Source organism: Schistocerca cancellata, chromosome 2 (genome assembly GCF_023864275.1).
Source record: "Schistocerca cancellata isolate TAMUIC-IGC-003103 chromosome 2, iqSchCanc2.1, whole genome shotgun sequence".
NCBI lineage: Eukaryota > Metazoa > Arthropoda > Insecta > Orthoptera > Acrididae > Schistocerca > Schistocerca cancellata.
In genome coordinates, this window is record NC_064627.1 from 535,152,756 (window position 1) to 535,169,842 (window position 17,087).

At 48.4% G+C, this 17,087-nt stretch overlaps 19 non-coding genes across 19 annotated transcripts; all 19 read left to right on the forward strand.

Annotated features, from left to right (window-relative positions):
- The first annotated feature begins 683 nt into the window (after positions 1-683).
- On the forward strand, positions 684-766 carry Trnas-gcu (transfer RNA serine (anticodon GCU)). Its single transcript has one exon. It is a non-coding gene; the product is annotated as a tRNA-Ser (tRNA).
- An 804-nt stretch (positions 767-1,570) lies between these two features.
- Positions 1,571-1,653, forward strand: Trnas-gcu (transfer RNA serine (anticodon GCU)). Its single transcript has one exon. It is a non-coding gene; the product is annotated as a tRNA-Ser (tRNA).
- An 804-nt stretch (positions 1,654-2,457) lies between these two features.
- Trnas-gcu (transfer RNA serine (anticodon GCU)) lies at positions 2,458-2,540 on the forward strand. The gene has a single exon. It is a non-coding gene; the product is annotated as a tRNA-Ser (tRNA).
- Positions 2,541-3,363: 823 nt separating this feature from the next.
- On the forward strand, positions 3,364-3,446 carry Trnas-gcu (transfer RNA serine (anticodon GCU)). The gene has a single exon. It is a non-coding gene; the product is annotated as a tRNA-Ser (tRNA).
- Positions 3,447-4,250: 804 nt separating this feature from the next.
- Positions 4,251-4,333, forward strand: Trnas-gcu (transfer RNA serine (anticodon GCU)). The gene has a single exon. It is a non-coding gene; the product is annotated as a tRNA-Ser (tRNA).
- An 803-nt stretch (positions 4,334-5,136) lies between these two features.
- On the forward strand, positions 5,137-5,219 carry Trnas-gcu (transfer RNA serine (anticodon GCU)). The gene has a single exon. It is a non-coding gene; the product is annotated as a tRNA-Ser (tRNA).
- Positions 5,220-6,023: 804 nt separating this feature from the next.
- Trnas-gcu (transfer RNA serine (anticodon GCU)) lies at positions 6,024-6,106 on the forward strand. Its single transcript has one exon. It is a non-coding gene; the product is annotated as a tRNA-Ser (tRNA).
- Positions 6,107-6,910: 804 nt separating this feature from the next.
- On the forward strand, positions 6,911-6,993 carry Trnas-gcu (transfer RNA serine (anticodon GCU)). The gene has a single exon. It is a non-coding gene; the product is annotated as a tRNA-Ser (tRNA).
- An 804-nt stretch (positions 6,994-7,797) lies between these two features.
- Positions 7,798-7,880, forward strand: Trnas-gcu (transfer RNA serine (anticodon GCU)). Its single transcript has one exon. It is a non-coding gene; the product is annotated as a tRNA-Ser (tRNA).
- Positions 7,881-8,683: 803 nt separating this feature from the next.
- Positions 8,684-8,766, forward strand: Trnas-gcu (transfer RNA serine (anticodon GCU)). Its single transcript has one exon. It is a non-coding gene; the product is annotated as a tRNA-Ser (tRNA).
- An 804-nt stretch (positions 8,767-9,570) lies between these two features.
- On the forward strand, positions 9,571-9,653 carry Trnas-gcu (transfer RNA serine (anticodon GCU)). Its single transcript has one exon. It is a non-coding gene; the product is annotated as a tRNA-Ser (tRNA).
- Positions 9,654-10,457: 804 nt separating this feature from the next.
- On the forward strand, positions 10,458-10,540 carry Trnas-gcu (transfer RNA serine (anticodon GCU)). The gene has a single exon. It is a non-coding gene; the product is annotated as a tRNA-Ser (tRNA).
- Positions 10,541-11,343: 803 nt separating this feature from the next.
- Positions 11,344-11,426, forward strand: Trnas-gcu (transfer RNA serine (anticodon GCU)). The gene has a single exon. It is a non-coding gene; the product is annotated as a tRNA-Ser (tRNA).
- Positions 11,427-12,230: 804 nt separating this feature from the next.
- On the forward strand, positions 12,231-12,313 carry Trnas-gcu (transfer RNA serine (anticodon GCU)). Its single transcript has one exon. It is a non-coding gene; the product is annotated as a tRNA-Ser (tRNA).
- An 823-nt stretch (positions 12,314-13,136) lies between these two features.
- Trnas-gcu (transfer RNA serine (anticodon GCU)) lies at positions 13,137-13,218 on the forward strand. The gene has a single exon. It is a non-coding gene; the product is annotated as a tRNA-Ser (tRNA).
- An 823-nt stretch (positions 13,219-14,041) lies between these two features.
- Positions 14,042-14,124, forward strand: Trnas-gcu (transfer RNA serine (anticodon GCU)). The gene has a single exon. It is a non-coding gene; the product is annotated as a tRNA-Ser (tRNA).
- Positions 14,125-14,928: 804 nt separating this feature from the next.
- Positions 14,929-15,011, forward strand: Trnas-gcu (transfer RNA serine (anticodon GCU)). Its single transcript has one exon. It is a non-coding gene; the product is annotated as a tRNA-Ser (tRNA).
- An 804-nt stretch (positions 15,012-15,815) lies between these two features.
- Trnas-gcu (transfer RNA serine (anticodon GCU)) lies at positions 15,816-15,898 on the forward strand. The gene has a single exon. It is a non-coding gene; the product is annotated as a tRNA-Ser (tRNA).
- Positions 15,899-16,721: 823 nt separating this feature from the next.
- On the forward strand, positions 16,722-16,804 carry Trnas-gcu (transfer RNA serine (anticodon GCU)). Its single transcript has one exon. It is a non-coding gene; the product is annotated as a tRNA-Ser (tRNA).
- The last annotated feature ends 283 nt before the right edge of the window (positions 16,805-17,087 follow it).

Sequence of the window (17,087 nt, forward strand, 5' to 3'; positions counted from 1 at the left end):
CAACATTCGATAGCGTACGTCATCCGAATCAAACATCACCTCAAGATTTATAAACGAATCGAGGTTTGGCACCATGGCGGTGTTTGGGAACGGTGGTTTCTCACTCATAGTTAAGTGCTTACTTCTGGCAGACATTTTAACGTATCGAGCCAATAATACCCCCAACTGTAGCACAACTGTCGCCTTTCGACAGTTTTGCTTTCCGTCCGACCGCCATATACGGAAGCGATCTGATAGGGCCTGGCTCCATCGCCAACAGCAGGAGCCTCTGGTCTCACAATTCGGCTACGAAGAACGTGGTTTGCTCTTCGAAAGAAACTTGGAAGCAACATCAGCGATGAGGTCAACGAAGGTGACAAATAAATGTTGCGCATCGAGATAATCGCGTCGTTGCGGTAGTTGTTATACTGAATGCACAGGACATTTCTCATTTGCATTAGACAACGCTACACGACGATTCGGTGCTTATTTCTGCAGTAAGTAAGTGGGCCGACTAATTTCCTCCGATCGGATACCGACGTGGACGGATGCCATCATTAAATGATTCACGAGTGGGAGCTTGGTCAGCTGCACTGCAGCAGGGCGTTACAGCGTTAACACCAGCCACAGTACGATGCGTTTTGGAATCGACAAACGACTTCTTTCCGTAAGGACTAGCGAGGGACGCAGTTTCCGATGCATCAGGCGAGGTGGCCGAGTGGTTAAGGCTGTTGGACTGCTAATCCAATGTGCTCTGCACGCGTGGGTTCGAATCCCATCCTCGTCGAAGAATTTTACGTAAAGCACCCATTTCGGATCACGCCTTCTACATGCGAAACGCCACTCACTAGTAGCAATGGAACGTGTAGGTGGCAGATAACATCTGTAAGAAATACGAAACTAAACCGCCTACCAATTGGAAGGACACAACATTCGATAGCGTACGTCATCCGAATCAAACATCACCTCAAGATTTATAAACGAATCGAGGTTTGGCACCATGGCGGTGTTTGGGAACGGTGGTTTCTCACTCATAGTTAAGTGCTTACTTCTCGCAGACATTTTAACGTATCGAGCCAAAAATACCCCCAACTGTAGCAGTTTTGCTTTCCGTCCGACCGCCATATACGGAAGCGATCTGATAGGGCCTGGCTCCACCGCCAACAGCAGGAGCCTCTGGTCTCACAATTCGGCTACGAAGAACGTGGTTTGCTCTTCGAAAGAAACTTGGAAGCAACATCAGCGATGAGGTCAACGAAGGTGACAAATAAATGTTGCGCATCGAGATAATCGCGTCGTTGCGGTAGTTGTTATACTGAATGCACAGGACATTTCTCATTTGCATTAGACAACGCTACACGACGATTCGGTGCTTATTTCTGCAGTAAGTAAGTGGGCCGACTAATTTCCTCCGATCGGATACCGACGTGGACGGATGCCATCATTAAATGATTCACGAGTGGGAGCTTGGTCAGCTGCACTGCAGCAGGGCGTTACAGCGTTAACACCAGCCACAGTACGATGCGTTTTGGAATCGACAAACGACTTCTTTCCGTAAGGACTAGCGAGGGACGCAGTTTCCGATGCATCAGGCGAGGTGGCCGAGTGGTTAAGGCTGTTGGACTGCTAATCCAATGTGCTCTGCACGCGTGGGTTCGAATCCCATCCTCGTCGAAGAATTTTACGTAAAGCACCCATTTCGGATCACGCCTTCTACATGCGAAACGCCACTCACTAGTAGCAATGGAACGTGTAGGTGGCAGATAACATCTGTAAGAAATACGAAACTAAACCGCCTACCAATTGGAAGGACACAACATTCGATAGCGTACGTCATCCGAATCAAACATCACCTCAAGATTTATAAACGAATCGAGGTTTGGCACCATGGCGGTGTTTGGGAACGGTGGTTTCTCACTCATAGTTAAGTGCTTACTTCTCGCAGACATTTTAACGTATCGAGCCAATAATACCCCCAACTGTAGCAGTTTTGCTTTCCGTCCGACCGCCATATACGGAAGCGATCTGATAGGGCCTGGCTCCATCGCCAACAGCAGGAGCCTCTGGTCTCACAATTCGGCTACGAAGAACGTGGTTTGCTCTTCGAAAGAAACTTGGAAGCAACATCAGCGATGAGGTCAACGAAGGTGACAAATAAATGTTGCGCATCGAGATAATCGCGTCGTTGCGGTAGTTGTTATACTGAATGCACAGGACATTTCTCATTTGCATTAGACAACGCTACACGACGATTCGGTGCTTATTTCTGCAGTAAGTAAGTGGGCCGACTAATTTCCTCCGATCGGATACCGACGTGGACGGATGCCATCATTAAATGATTCACGAGTGGGAGCTTGGTCAGCTGCACTGCAGCAGGGCGTTACAGCGTTAACACCAGCCACAGTACGATGCGTTTTGGAATCGACAAACGACTTCTTTCCGTAAGGACTAGCGAGGGACGCAGTTTCCGATGCATCAGGCGAGGTGGCCGAGTGGTTAAGGCTGTTGGACTGCTAATCCAATGTGCTCTGCACGCGTGGGTTCGAATCCCATCCTCGTCGAAGAATTTTACGTAAAGCACCCATTTCGGATCACGCCTTCTACATGCGAAACGCCACTCACTAGTAGCAATGGAACGTGTAGGTGGCAGATAACATCTGTAAGAAATACGAAACTAAACCGCCTACCAATTGGAAGGACACAACATTCGATAGCGTACGTCATCCGAATCAAACATCACCTCAAGATTTATAAACGAATCGAGGTTTGGCACCATGGCGGTGTTTGGGAACGGTGGTTTCTCACTCATAGTTAAGTGCTTACTTCTCGCAGACATTTTATCGTATCGAGCCAATAATACCCCCAACTGTAGCACAACTGTCGCCTTTCGACAGTTTTGCTTTCCGTCCGACCGCCATATACGGAAGCGATCTGATAGGGCCTGGCTCCATCGCCAACAGCAGGAGCCTCTGGTCTCACAATTCGGCTACGAAGAACGTGGTTTGCTCTTCGAAAGAAACTTGGAAGCAACATCAGCGATGAGGTCAACGAAGGTGACAAATAAATGTTGCGCATCGAGATAATCGCGTCGTTGCGGTAGTTGTTATACTGAATGCACAGGACATTTCTCATTTGCATTAGACAACGCTACACGACGATTCGGTGCTTATTTCTGCAGTAAGTAAGTGGGCCGACTAATTTCCTCCGATCGGATACCGACGTGGACGGATGCCATCATTAAATGATTCACGAGTGGGAGCTTGGTCAGCTGCACTGCAGCAGGGCGTTACAGCGTTAACACCAGCCACAGTACGATGCGTTTTGGAATCGACAAACGACTTCTTTCCGTAAGGACTAGCGAGGGACGCAGTTTCCGATGCATCAGGCGAGGTGGCCGAGTGGTTAAGGCTGTTGGACTGCTAATCCAATGTGCTCTGCACGCGTGGGTTCGAATCCCATCCTCGTCGAAGAATTTTACGTAAAGCACCCATTTCGGATCACGCCTTCTACATGCGAAACGCCACTCACTAGTAGCAATGGAACGTGTAGGTGGCAGATAACATCTGTAAGAAATACGAAACTAAACCGCCTACCAATTGGAAGGACACAACATTCGATAGCGTACGTCATCCGAATCAAACATCACCTCAAGATTTATAAACGAATCGAGGTTTGGCACCATGGCGGTGTTTGGGAACGGTGGTTTCTCACTCATAGTTAAGTGCTTACTTCTCGCAGACATTTTAACGTATCGAGCCAATAATACCCCCAACTGTAGCAGTTTTGCTTTCCGTCCGACCGCCATATACGGAAGCGATCTGATAGGGCCTGGCTCCATCGCCAACAGCAGGAGCCTCTGGTCTCACAATTCGGCTACGAAGAACGTGGTTTGCTCTTCGAAAGAAACTTGGAAGCAACATCAGCGATGAGGTCAACGAAGGTGACAAATAAATGTTGCGCATCGAGATAATCGCGTCGTTGCGGTAGTTGTTATACTGAATGCACAGGACATTTCTCATTTGCATTAGACAACGCTACACGACGATTCGGTGCTTATTTCTGCAGTAAGTAAGTGGGCCGACTAATTTCCTCCGATCGGATACCGACGTGGACGGATGCCATCATTAAATGATTCACGAGTGGGAGCTTGGTCAGCTGCACTGCAGCAGGGCGTTACAGCGTTAACACCAGCCACAGTACGATGCGTTTTGGAATCGACAAACGACTTCTTTCCGTAAGGACTAGCGAGGGACGCAGTTTCCGATGCATCAGGCGAGGTGGCCGAGTGGTTAAGGCTGTTGGACTGCTAATCCAATGTGCTCTGCACGCGTGGGTTCGAATCCCATCCTCGTCGAAGAATTTTACGTAAAGCACCCATTTCGGATCACGCCTTCTACATGCGAAACGCCACTCACTAGTAGCAATGGAACGTGTAGGTGGCAGATAACATCTGTAAGAAATACGAAACTAAACCGCCTACCAATTGGAAGGACACAACATTCGATAGCGTACGTCATCCGAATCAAACATCACCTCAAGATTTATAAACGAATCGAGGTTTGGCACCATGGCGGTGTTTGGGAACGGTGGTTTCTCACTCATAGTTAAGTGCTTACTTCTCGCAGACATTTTAACGTATCGAGCCAATAATACCCCCAACTGTAGCAGTTTTGCTTTCCGTCCGACCGCCATATACGGAAGCGATCTGATAGGGCCTGGCTCCATCGCCAACAGCAGGAGCCTCTGGTCTCACAATTCGGCTACGAGGACGTGGTTTGCTCTTCGAAAGAAACTTGGAAGCAACATCAGCGATGAGGTCAACGAAGGTGACAAATAAATGTTGCGCATCGAGATAATCGCGTCGTTGCGGTAGTTGTTATACTGAATGCACAGGACATTTCTCATTTGCATTAGACAACGCTACACGACGATTCGGTGCTTATTTCTGCAGTAAGTAAGTGGGCCGACTAATTTCCTCCGATCGGATACCGACGTGGACGGATGCCATCATTAAATGATTCACGAGTGGGAGCTTGGTCAGCTGCACTGCAGCAGGGCGTTACAGCGTTAACACCAGCCACAGTACGATGCGTTTTGGAATCGACAAACGACTTCTTTCCGTAAGGACTAGCGAGGGACGCAGTTTCCGATGCATCAGGCGAGGTGGCCGAGTGGTTAAGGCTGTTGGACTGCTAATCCAATGTGCTCTGCACGCGTGGGTTCGAATCCCATCCTCGTCGAAGAATTTTACGTAAAGCACCCATTTCGGATCACGCCTTCTACATGCGAAACGCCACTCACTAGTAGCAATGGAACGTGTAGGTGGCAGATAACATCTGTAAGAAATACGAAACTAAACCGCCTACCAATTGGAAGGACACAACATTCGATAGCGTACGTCATCCGAATCAAACATCACCTCAAGATTTATAAACGAATCGAGGTTTGGCACCATGGTGGTGTTTGGGAACGGTGGTTTCTCACTCATAGTTAAGTGCTTACTTCTCGCAGACATTTTAACGTATCGAGCCAATAATACCCCCAACTGTAGCAGTTTTGCTTTCCGTCCGACCGCCATATACGGAAGCGATCTGATAGGGCCTGGCTCCATCGCCAACAGCAGGAGCCTCTGGTCTCACAATTCGGCTACGAAGAACGTGGTTTGCTCTTCGAAAGAAACTTGGAAGCAACATCAGCGATGAGGTCAACGAAGGTGACAAATAAATGTTGCGCATCGAGATAATCGCGTCGTTGCGGTAGTTGTTATACTGAATGCACAGGACATTTCTCATTTGCATTAGACAACGCTACACGACGATTCGGTGCTTATTTCTGCAGTAAGTAAGTGGGCCGACTAATTTCCTCCGATCGGATACCGACGTGGACGGATGCCATCATTAAATGATTCACGAGTGGGAGCTTGGTCAGCTGCACTGCAGCAGGGCGTTACAGCGTTAACACCAGCCACAGTACGATGCGTTTTGGAATCGACAAACGACTTCTTTCCGTAAGGACTAGCGAGGGACGCAGTTTCCGATGCATCAGGCGAGGTGGCCGAGTGGTTAAGGCTGTTGGACTGCTAATCCAATGTGCTCTGCACGCGTGGGTTCGAATCCCATCCTCGTCGAAGAATTTTACGTAAAGCACCCATTTCGGATCACGCCTTCTACATGCGAAACGCCACTCACTAGTAGCAATGGAACGTGTAGGTGGCAGATAACATCTGTAAGAAATACGAAACTAAACCGCCTACCAATTGGAAGGACACAACATTCGATAGCGTACGTCATCCGAATCAAACATCACCTCAAGATTTATAAACGAATCGAGGTTTGGCACCATGGCGGTGTTTGGGAACGGTGGTTTCTCACTCATAGTTAAGTGCTTACTTCTCGCAGACATTTTAACGTATCGATCCAATAATACCCCCAACTGTAGCAGTTTTGCTTTCCGTCCGACCGCCATATACGGAAGCGATCTGATAGGGCCTGGCTCCATCGCCAACAGCAGGAGCCTCTGGTCTCACAATTCGGCTACGAAGAACGTGGTTTGCTCTTCGAAAGAAACTTGGAAGCAACATCAGCGATGAGGTCAACGAAGGTGACAAATAAATGTTGCGCATCGAGATAATCGCGTCGTTGCGGTAGTTGTTATACTGAATGCACAGAACATTTCTCATTTGCATTAGACAACGCTACACGACGATTCGGTGCTTATTTCTGCAGTAAGTAAGTGGGCCGACTAATTTCCTCCGATCGGATACCGACGTGGACGGATGCCATCATTAAATGATTCACGAGTGGGAGCTTGGTCAGCTGCACTGCAGCAGGGCGTTACAGCGTTAACACCAGCCACAGTACGATGCGTTTTGGAATCGACAAACGACTTCTTTCCGTAAGGACTAGCGAGGGACGCAGTTTCCGATGCATCAGGCGAGGTGGCCGAGTGGTTAAGGCTGTTGGACTGCTAATCCAATGTGCTCTGCACGCGTGGGTTCGAATCCCATCCTCGTCGAAGAATTTTACGTAAAGCACCCATTTCGGATCACGCCTTCTACATGCGAAACGCCACTCACTAGTAGCAATGGAACGTGTAGGTGGCAGATAACATCTGTAAGAAATACGAAACTAAACCGCCTACCAATTGGAAGGACACAACATTCGATAGCGTACGTCATCCGAATCAAACATCACCTCAAGATTTATAAACGAATCGAGGTTTGGCACCATGGCGGTGTTTGGGAACGGTGGTTTCTCACTCATAGTTAAGTGCTTACTTCTCGCAGACATTTTAACGTATCGAGCCAATAATACCCCCAACTGTAGCAGTTTTGCTTTCCGTCCGACCGCCATATACGGAAGCGATCTGATAGGGCCTGGCTCCATCGCCAACAGCAGGAGCCTCTGGTCTCACAATTCGGCTACGAAGAACGTGGTTTGCTCTTCGAAAGAAACTTGGAAGCAACATCAGCGATGAGGTCAACGAAGGTGACAAATAAATGTTGCGCATCGAGATAATCGCGTCGTTGCGGTAGTTGTTATACTGAATGCACAGGACATTTCTCATTTGCATTAGACAACGCTACACGACGATTCGGTGCTTATTTCTGCAGTAAGTAAGTGGGCCGACTAATTTCCTCCGATCGGATACCGACGTGGACGGATGCCATCATTAAATGATTCACGAGTGGGAGCTTGGTCAGCTGCACTGCAGCAGGGCGTTACAGCGTTAACACCAGCCACAGTACGATGCGTTTTGGAATCGACAAACGACTTCTTTCCGTAAGGACTAGCGAGGGACGCAGTTTCCGATGCATCAGGCGAGGTGGCCGAGTGGTTAAGGCTGTTGGACTGCTAATCCAATGTGCTCTGCACGCGTGGGTTCGAATCCCATCCTCGTCGAAGAATTTTACGTAAAGCACCCATTTCGGATCACGCCTTCTACATGCGAAACGCCACTCACTAGTAGCAATGGAACGTGTAGGTGGCAGATAACATCTGTAAGAAATACGAAACTAAACCGCCTACCAATTGGAAGGACACAACATTCGATAGCGTACGTCATCCGAATCAAACATCACCTCAAGATTTATAAACGAATCGAGGTTTGGCACCATGGCGGTGTTTGGGAACGGTGGTTTCTCACTCATAGTTAAGTGCTTACTTCTCGCAGACATTTTAACGTATCGAGCCAATAATACCCCCAACTGTAGCAGTTTTGCTTTCCGTCCGACCGCCATATACGGAAGCGATCTGATAGGGCCTGGCTCCATCGCCAACAGCAGGAGCCTCTGGTCTCACAATTCGGCTACGAGGACGTGGTTTGCTCTTCGAAAGAAACTTGGAAGCAACATCAGCGATGAGGTCAACGAAGGTGACAAATAAATGTTGCGCATCGAGATAATCGCGTCGTTGCGGTAGTTGTTATACTGAATGCACAGGACATTTCTCATTTGCATTAGACAACGCTACACGACGATTCGGTGCTTATTTCTGCAGTAAGTAAGTGGGCCGACTAATTTCCTCCGATCGGATACCGACGTGGACGGATGCCATCATTAAATGATTCACGAGTGGGAGCTTGGTCAGCTGCACTGCAGCAGGGCGTTACAGCGTTAACACCAGCCACAGTACGATGCGTTTTGGAATCGACAAACGACTTCTTTCCGTAAGGACTAGCGAGGGACGCAGTTTCCGATGCATCAGGCGAGGTGGCCGAGTGGTTAAGGCTGTTGGACTGCTAATCCAATGTGCTCTGCACGCGTGGGTTCGAATCCCATCCTCGTCGAAGAATTTTACGTAAAGCACCCATTTCGGATCACGCCTTCTACATGCGAAACGCCACTCACTAGTAGCAATGGAACGTGTAGGTGGCAGATAACATCTGTAAGAAATACGAAACTAAACCGCCTACCAATTGGAAGGACACAACATTCGATAGCGTACGTCATCCGAATCAAACATCACCTCAAGATTTATAAACGAATCGAGGTTTGGCACCATGGCGGTGTTTGGGAACGGTGGTTTCTCACTCATAGTTAAGTGCTTACTTCTCGCAGACATTTTAACGTATCGAGCCAATAATACCCCCAACTGTAGCAGTTTTGCTTTCCGTCCGACCGCCATATACGGAAGCGATCTGATAGGGCCTGGCTCCATCGCCAACAGCAGGAGCCTCTGGTCTCACAATTCGGCTACGAAGAACGTGGTTTGCTCTTCGAAAGAAACTTGGAAGCAACATCAGCGATGAGGTCAACGAAGGTGACAAATAAATGTTGCGCATCGAGATAATCGCGTCGTTGCGGTAGTTGTTATACTGAATGCACAGGACATTTCTCATTTGCATTAGACAACGCTACACGACGATTCGGTGCTTATTTCTGCAGTAAGTAAGTGGGCCGACTAATTTCCTCCGATCGGATACCGACGTGGACGGATGCCATCATTAAATGATTCACGAGTGGGAGCTTGGTCAGCTGCACTGCAGCAGGGCGTTACAGCGTTAACACCAGCCACAGTACGATGCGTTTTGGAATCGACAAACGACTTCTTTCCGTAAGGACTAGCGAGGGACGCAGTTTCCGATGCATCAGGCGAGGTGGCCGAGTGGTTAAGGCTGTTGGACTGCTAATCCAATGTGCTCTGCACGCGTGGGTTCGAATCCCATCCTCGTCGAAGAATTTTACGTAAAGCACCCATTTCGGATCACGCCTTCTACATGCGAAACGCCACTCACTAGTAGCAATGGAACGTGTAGGTGGCAGATAACATCTGTAAGAAATACGAAACTAAACCGCCTACCAATTGGAAGGACACAACATTCGATAGCGTACGTCATCCGAATCAAACATCACCTCAAGATTTATAAACGAATCGAGGTTTGGCACCATGGCGGTGTTTGGGAACGGTGGTTTCTCACTCATAGTTAAGTGCTTACTTCTCGCAGACATTTTAACGTATCGATCCAATAATACCCCCAACTGTAGCAGTTTTGCTTTCCGTCCGACCGCCATATACGGAAGCGATCTGATAGGGCCTGGCTCCATCGCCAACAGCAGGAGCCTCTGGTCTCACAATTCGGCTACGAAGAACGTGGTTTGCTCTTCGAAAGAAACTTGGAAGCAACATCAGCGATGAGGTCAACGAAGGTGACAAATAAATGTTGCGCATCGAGATAATCGCGTCGTTGCGGTAGTTGTTATACTGAATGCACAGGACATTTCTCATTTGCATTAGACAACGCTACACGACGATTCGGTGCTTATTTCTGCAGTAAGTAAGTGGGCCGACTAATTTCCTCCGATCGGATACCGACGTGGACGGATGCCATCATTAAATGATTCACGAGTGGGAGCTTGGTCAGCTGCACTGCAGCAGGGCGTTACAGCGTTAACACCAGCCACAGTACGATGCGTTTTGGAATCGACAAACGACTTCTTTCCGTAAGGACTAGCGAGGGACGCAGTTTCCGATGCATCAGGCGAGGTGGCCGAGTGGTTAAGGCTGTTGGACTGCTAATCCAATGTGCTCTGCACGCGTGGGTTCGAATCCCATCCTCGTCGAAGAATTTTACGTAAAGCACCCATTTCGGATCACGCCTTCTACATGCGAAACGCCACTCACTAGTAGCAATGGAACGTGTAGGTGGCAGATAACATCTGTAAGAAATACGAAACTAAACCGCCTACCAATTGGAAGGACACAACATTCGATAGCGTACGTCATCCGAATCAAACATCACCTCAAGATTTATAAACGAATCGAGGTTTGGCACCATGGCGGTGTTTGGGAACGGTGGTTTCTCACTCATAGTTAAGTGCTTACTTCTCGCAGACATTTTAACGTATCGAGCCAATAATACCCCCAACTGTAGCAGTTTTGCTTTCCGTCCGACCGCCATATACGGAAGCGATCTGATAGGGCCTGGCTCCATCGCCAACAGCAGGAGCCTCTGGTCTCACAATTCGGCTACGAGGACGTGGTTTGCTCTTCGAAAGAAACTTGGAAGCAACATCAGCGATGAGGTCAACGAAGGTGACAAATAAATGTTGCGCATCGAGATAATCGCGTCGTTGCGGTAGTTGTTATACTGAATGCACAGGACATTTCTCATTTGCATTAGACAACGCTACACGACGATTCGGTGCTTATTTCTGCAGTAAGTAAGTGGGCCGACTAATTTCCTCCGATCGGATACCGACGTGGACGGATGCCATCATTAAATGATTCACGAGTGGGAGCTTGGTCAGCTGCACTGCAGCAGGGCGTTACAGCGTTAACACCAGCCACAGTACGATGCGTTTTGGAATCGACAAACGACTTCTTTCCGTAAGGACTAGCGAGGGACGCAGTTTCCGATGCATCAGGCGAGGTGGCCGAGTGGTTAAGGCTGTTGGACTGCTAATCCAATGTGCTCTGCACGCGTGGGTTCGAATCCCATCCTCGTCGAAGAATTTTACGTAAAGCACCCATTTCGGATCACGCCTTCTACATGCGAAACGCCACTCACTAGTAGCAATGGAACGTGTAGGTGGCAGATAACATCTGTAAGAAATACGAAACTAAACCGCCTACCAATTGGAAGGACACAACATTCGATAGCGTACGTCATCCGAATCAAACATCACCTCAAGATTTATAAACGAATCGAGGTTTGGCACCATGGCGGTGTTTGGGAACGGTGGTTTCTCACTCATAGTTAAGTGCTTACTTCTCGCAGACATTTTAACGTATCGAGCCAATAATACCCCCAACTGTAGCAGTTTTGCTTTCCGTCCGACCGCCATATACGGAAGCGATCTGATAGGGCCTGGCTCCATCGCCAACAGCAGGAGCCTCTGGTCTCACAATTCGGCTACGAAGAACGTGGTTTGCTCTTCGAAAGAAACTTGGAAGCAACATCAGCGATGAGGTCAACGAAGGTGACAAATAAATGTTGTGCATCGAGATAATCGCGTCGTTGCGGTAGTTGTTATACTGAATGCACAGGACATTTCTCATTTGCATTAGACAACGCTACACGACGATTCGGTGCTTATTTCTGCAGTAAGTAAGTGGGCCGACTAATTTCCTCCGATCGGATACCGACGTGGACGGATGCCATCATTAAATGATTCACGAGTGGGAGCTTGGTCAGCTGCACTGCAGCAGGGCGTTACAGCGTTAACACCAGCCACAGTACGATGCGTTTTGGAATCGACAAACGACTTCTTTCCGTAAGGACTAGCGAGGGACGCAGTTTCCGATGCATCAGGCGAGGTGGCCGAGTGGTTAAGGCTGTTGGACTGCTAATCCAATGTGCTCTGCACGCGTGGGTTCGAATCCCATCCTCGTCGAAGAATTTTACGTAAAGCACCCATTTCGGATCACGCCTTCTACATGCGAAACGCCACTCACTAGTAGCAATGGAACGTGTAGGTGGCAGATAACATCTGTAAGAAATACGAAACTAAACCGCCTACCAATTGGAAGGACACAACATTCGATAGCGTACGTCATCCGAATCAAACATCACCTCAAGATTTATAAACGAATCGAGGTTTGGCACCATGGCGGTGTTTGGGAACGGTGGTTTCTCACTCATAGTTAAGTGCTTACTTCTCGCAGACATTTTAACGTATCGAGCCAATAATACCCCCAACTGTAGCACAACTGTCGCCTTTCGACAGTTTTGCTTTCCGTCCGACCGCCATATACGGAAGCGATCTGATAGGGCCTGGCTCCATCGCCAACAGCAGGAGCCTCTGGTCTCACAATTCGGCTACGAAGAACGTGGTTTGCTCTTCGAAAGAAACTTGGAAGCAACATCAGCGATGAGGTCAACGAAGGTGACAAATAAATGTTGCGCATCGAGATCATCGCGTCGTTGCGGTAGTTGTTATACTGAATGCACAGGACATTTCTCATTTGCATTAGACAACGCTACACGACGATTCGGTGCTTATTTCTGCAGTAAGTAAGTGGGCCGACTAATTTCCTCCGATCGGATACCGACGTGGACGGATGCCATCATTAAATGATTCACGTGTGGGAGCTTGGTCAGCTGCACTGCAGCAGGGCGTTACAGCGTTAACACCAGCCACAGTACGATGCGTTTTGGAATCGACAAACGACTTCTTTCCGTAAGGACTAGCGAGGGACGCAGTTTCTGATGCATCAGACGAGGTGGCCGAGTGGTTAAGGCGTTGGACTGCTAATCCAATGTGCTCTGCACGCGTGGGTTCGAATCCCATCCTCGTCGAAGAATTTTACGTAAAGCACCCATTTCGGATCACGCCTTCTACATGCGAAACGCCACTCACTAGTAGCAATGGAATGTGTAGGTGGCAGATAACATCTGTAAGAAATACGAAACTAAACCGCCTACCAATTGGAAGGACACAACATTCGATAGCGTACGTCATCCGAATCAAACATCACCTCAAGATTTATAAACGAATCGAGGTTTGGCACCATGGCGGTGTTTGGGAACGGTGGTTTCTCACTCATAGTTAAGTGCTTACTTCTCGCAGACATTTTAACGTATCGAGCCAATAATACCCCCAACTGTAGCACAACTGTCGCCTTTCGACAGTTTTGCTTTCCGTCCGACCGCCATATACGGAAGCGATCTGATAGGGCCTGGCTCCATCGCCAACAGCAGGAGCCTCTGGTCTCACAATTCGGCTACGAAGAACGTGGTTTGCTCTTCGAAAGAAACTTGGAAGCAACATCAGCGATGAGGTCAACGAAGGTGACAAATAAATGTTGCGCATCGAGATAATCGCGTCGTTGCGGTAGTTGTTATACTGAATGCACAGGACATTTCTCATTTGCATTAGACAACGCTACACGACGATTCGGTGCTTATTTCTGCAGTAAGTAAGTGGGCCGACTAATTTCCTCCGATCGGATACCGACGTGGACGGATGCCATCATTAAATGATTCACGAGTGGGAGCTTGGTCAGCTGCACTGCAGCAGGGCGTTACAGCGTTAACACCAGCCACAGTACGATGCGTTTTGGAATCGACAAACGACTTCTTTCCGTAAGGACTAGCGAGGGACGCAGTTTCCGATGCATCAGGCGAGGTGGCCGAGTGGTTAAGGCTGTTGGACTGCTAATCCAATGTGCTCTGCACGCGTGGGTACGAATCCCATCCTCGTCGAAGAATTTTACGTAAAGCACCCATTTCGGATCACGCCATCTACATGCGAAACGCCACTCACTAGTAGCAATGGAACGTGTAGGTGGCAGATAACATCTGTAAGAAATACGAAACTAAACCGCCTACCAATTGGAAGGACACAACATTCGATAGCGTACGTCTTCCGAATCAAACATCACCTCAAGATTTATAAACGAATCGAGGTTTGGCACCATGGCGGTGTTTGGGAACGGTGGTTTCTCACTCATAGTTAAGTGCTTACTTCTCGCAGACATTTTAACGTATCGAGCCAATAATACCCCCAACTGTAGCAGTTTTGCTTTCCGTCCGACCGCCATATACGGAAGCGATCTGATAGGGCCTGGCTCCATCGCCAACAGCAGGAGCCTCTGGTCTCACAATTCGGCTACGAAGAACGTGGTTTGCTCTTCGAAAGAAACTTGGAAGCAACATCAGCGATGAGGTCAACGAAGGTGACAAATAAATGTTGCGCATCGAGATAATCGCGTCGTTGCGGTAGTTGTTATACTGAATGCACAGGACATTTCTCATTTGCATTAGACAACGCTACACGATGATTCGGTGCTTATTTCTGCAGTAAGTAAGTGGGCCGACTAATTTCCTCCGATCGGATACCGACGTGGACGGATGCCATCATTAAATGATTCACGAGTGGGAGCTTGGTCAGCTGCACTGCAGCAGGGCGTTACAGCGTTAACACCAGCCACAGTACGATGCGTTTTGGAATCGACAAACGACTTCTTTCCGTAAGGACTAGCGAGGGACGCAGTTTCCGATGCATCAGGCGAGGTGGCCGAGTGGTTAAGGCTGTTGGACTGCTAATCCAATGTGCTCTGCACGCGTGGGTTCGAATCCCATCCTCGTCGAAGAATTTTACGTAAAGCACCCATTTCGGATCACGCCTTCTACATGCGAAACGCCACTCACTAGTAGCAATGGAACGTGTAGGTGGCAGATAACATCTGTAAGAAATACGAAACTAAACCGCCTACCAATTGGAAGGACACAACATTCGATAGCGTACGTCTTCCGAATCAAACATCACCTCAAGATTTATAAACGAATCGAGGTTTGGCACCATGGCGGTGTTTGGGAACGGTGGTTTCTCACTCATAGTTAAGTGCTTACTTCTCGCAGACATTTTAACGTATCGAGCCAATAATACCCCCAACTGTAGCAGTTTTGCTTTCCGTCCGACCGCCATATACGGAAGCGATCTGATAGGGCCTGGCTCCATCGCCAACAGCAGGAGCCTCTGGTCTCACAATTCGGCTACGAAGAACGTGGTTTGCTCTTCGAAAGAAACTTGGAAGCAACATCAGCGATGAGGTCAACGAAGGTGACAAATAAATGTTGCGCATCGAGATAATCGCGTCGTTGCGGTAGTTGTTATACTGAATGCACAGGACATTTCTCATTTGCATTAGACAACGCTACACGACGATTCGGTGCTTATTTCTGCAGTAAGTAAGTGGGCCGACTAATTTCCTCCGATTGGATACCGACGTGGACGGATGCCATCATTAAATGATTCACGAGTGGGAGTTTGGTTTGCTGCACTGCAGCAGGGCGTTACAGCGTTAACACCAGCCACAGTACGATGCGTTTTGGAATCGACAATCGACTTCTTTCCGTAAGGACTAGCGAGGGACGCAGTTTCCGATGCATCAGGCGAGGTGGCCGAGTGGTTAAGGCTGTTGGACTGCTAATCCAATGTGCTCTGCACGCGTGGGTTCGAATCCCATCCTCGTCGAAGAATTTTACGTAAAGCACCCATTTCGGATCACGCCTTCTACATGCGAAACGCCACTCACTAGTAGCAATGGAACGTGTAGGTGGCAGATAACATCTGTAAGAAATACGAAACTAAACCGCCTACCAATTGGAAGGACACAACATTCGATAGCGTACGTCATCCGAATCAAACATCACCTCAAGATTTATAAACGAATCGAGGTTTGGCACCATGGCGGTGTTTGGGAACAGTGGTTTCTCACTCATAGTTAAGTGCTTACTTCTCGCAGACATTTTAACGTATCGAGCCAATAATACCCCCAACTGTAGCACAACTGTCGCCTTTCGACAGTTTTGCTTTCCGTCTGACCGCCATATACGGAAGCGATCTGATAGGGCCTGGCTCCATCGCCAACAGCAGGAGCCTCTGGTCTCACAATTCGGCTACGAAGAACGTGGTTTGCTCTTCGAAAGAAACTTGGAAGCAACATCAGCGATGAGGTCAACGAAGGTGACAAATAAATGTTGCGCATCGAGATAATCGCGTCGTTGCGGTAGTTGTTATACTGAATGCACAGGACATTTCTCATTTGCATTAGACAACGCTACACGACGATTCGGTGCTTATTTCTGCAGTAAGTAAGTGGGCCGACTAATTTCCTCCGATCGGATACCGACGTGGACGGATGCCATCATTAAATGATTCACGAGTGGGAGCTTGGTCAGCTGCACTGCAGCAGGGCGTTACAGCGTTAACACCAGCCACAGTACGATGCGTTTTGGAATCGACAAACGACTTCTTTCCGTAAGGACTAGTGAGGGACGCAGTTTCCGATGCATCAGGCGAGGTGGCCGAGTGGTTAAGGCTGTTGGACTGCTAATCCAATGTGCTCTGCACGCGTGGGTACGAATCCCATCCTCGTCGAAGAATTTTACGTAAAGCACCCATTTCGGATCACGCCATCTACATGCGAAACGCCACTCACTAGTAGCAATGGAACGTGTAGGTGGCAGATAACATCTGTAAGAAATACGAAACTAAACCGCCTACCAATTGGAAGGACACAACATTCGATAGCGTACGTCTTCCGAATCAAACATCACCTCAAGATTTATAAACGAATCGAGGTTTGGCACCATGGCGGTGTTTGGGAACGGTGGTTTCTCACTCATAGTTAAGTGCTTACTTCTCGCAGACATTTTAACGT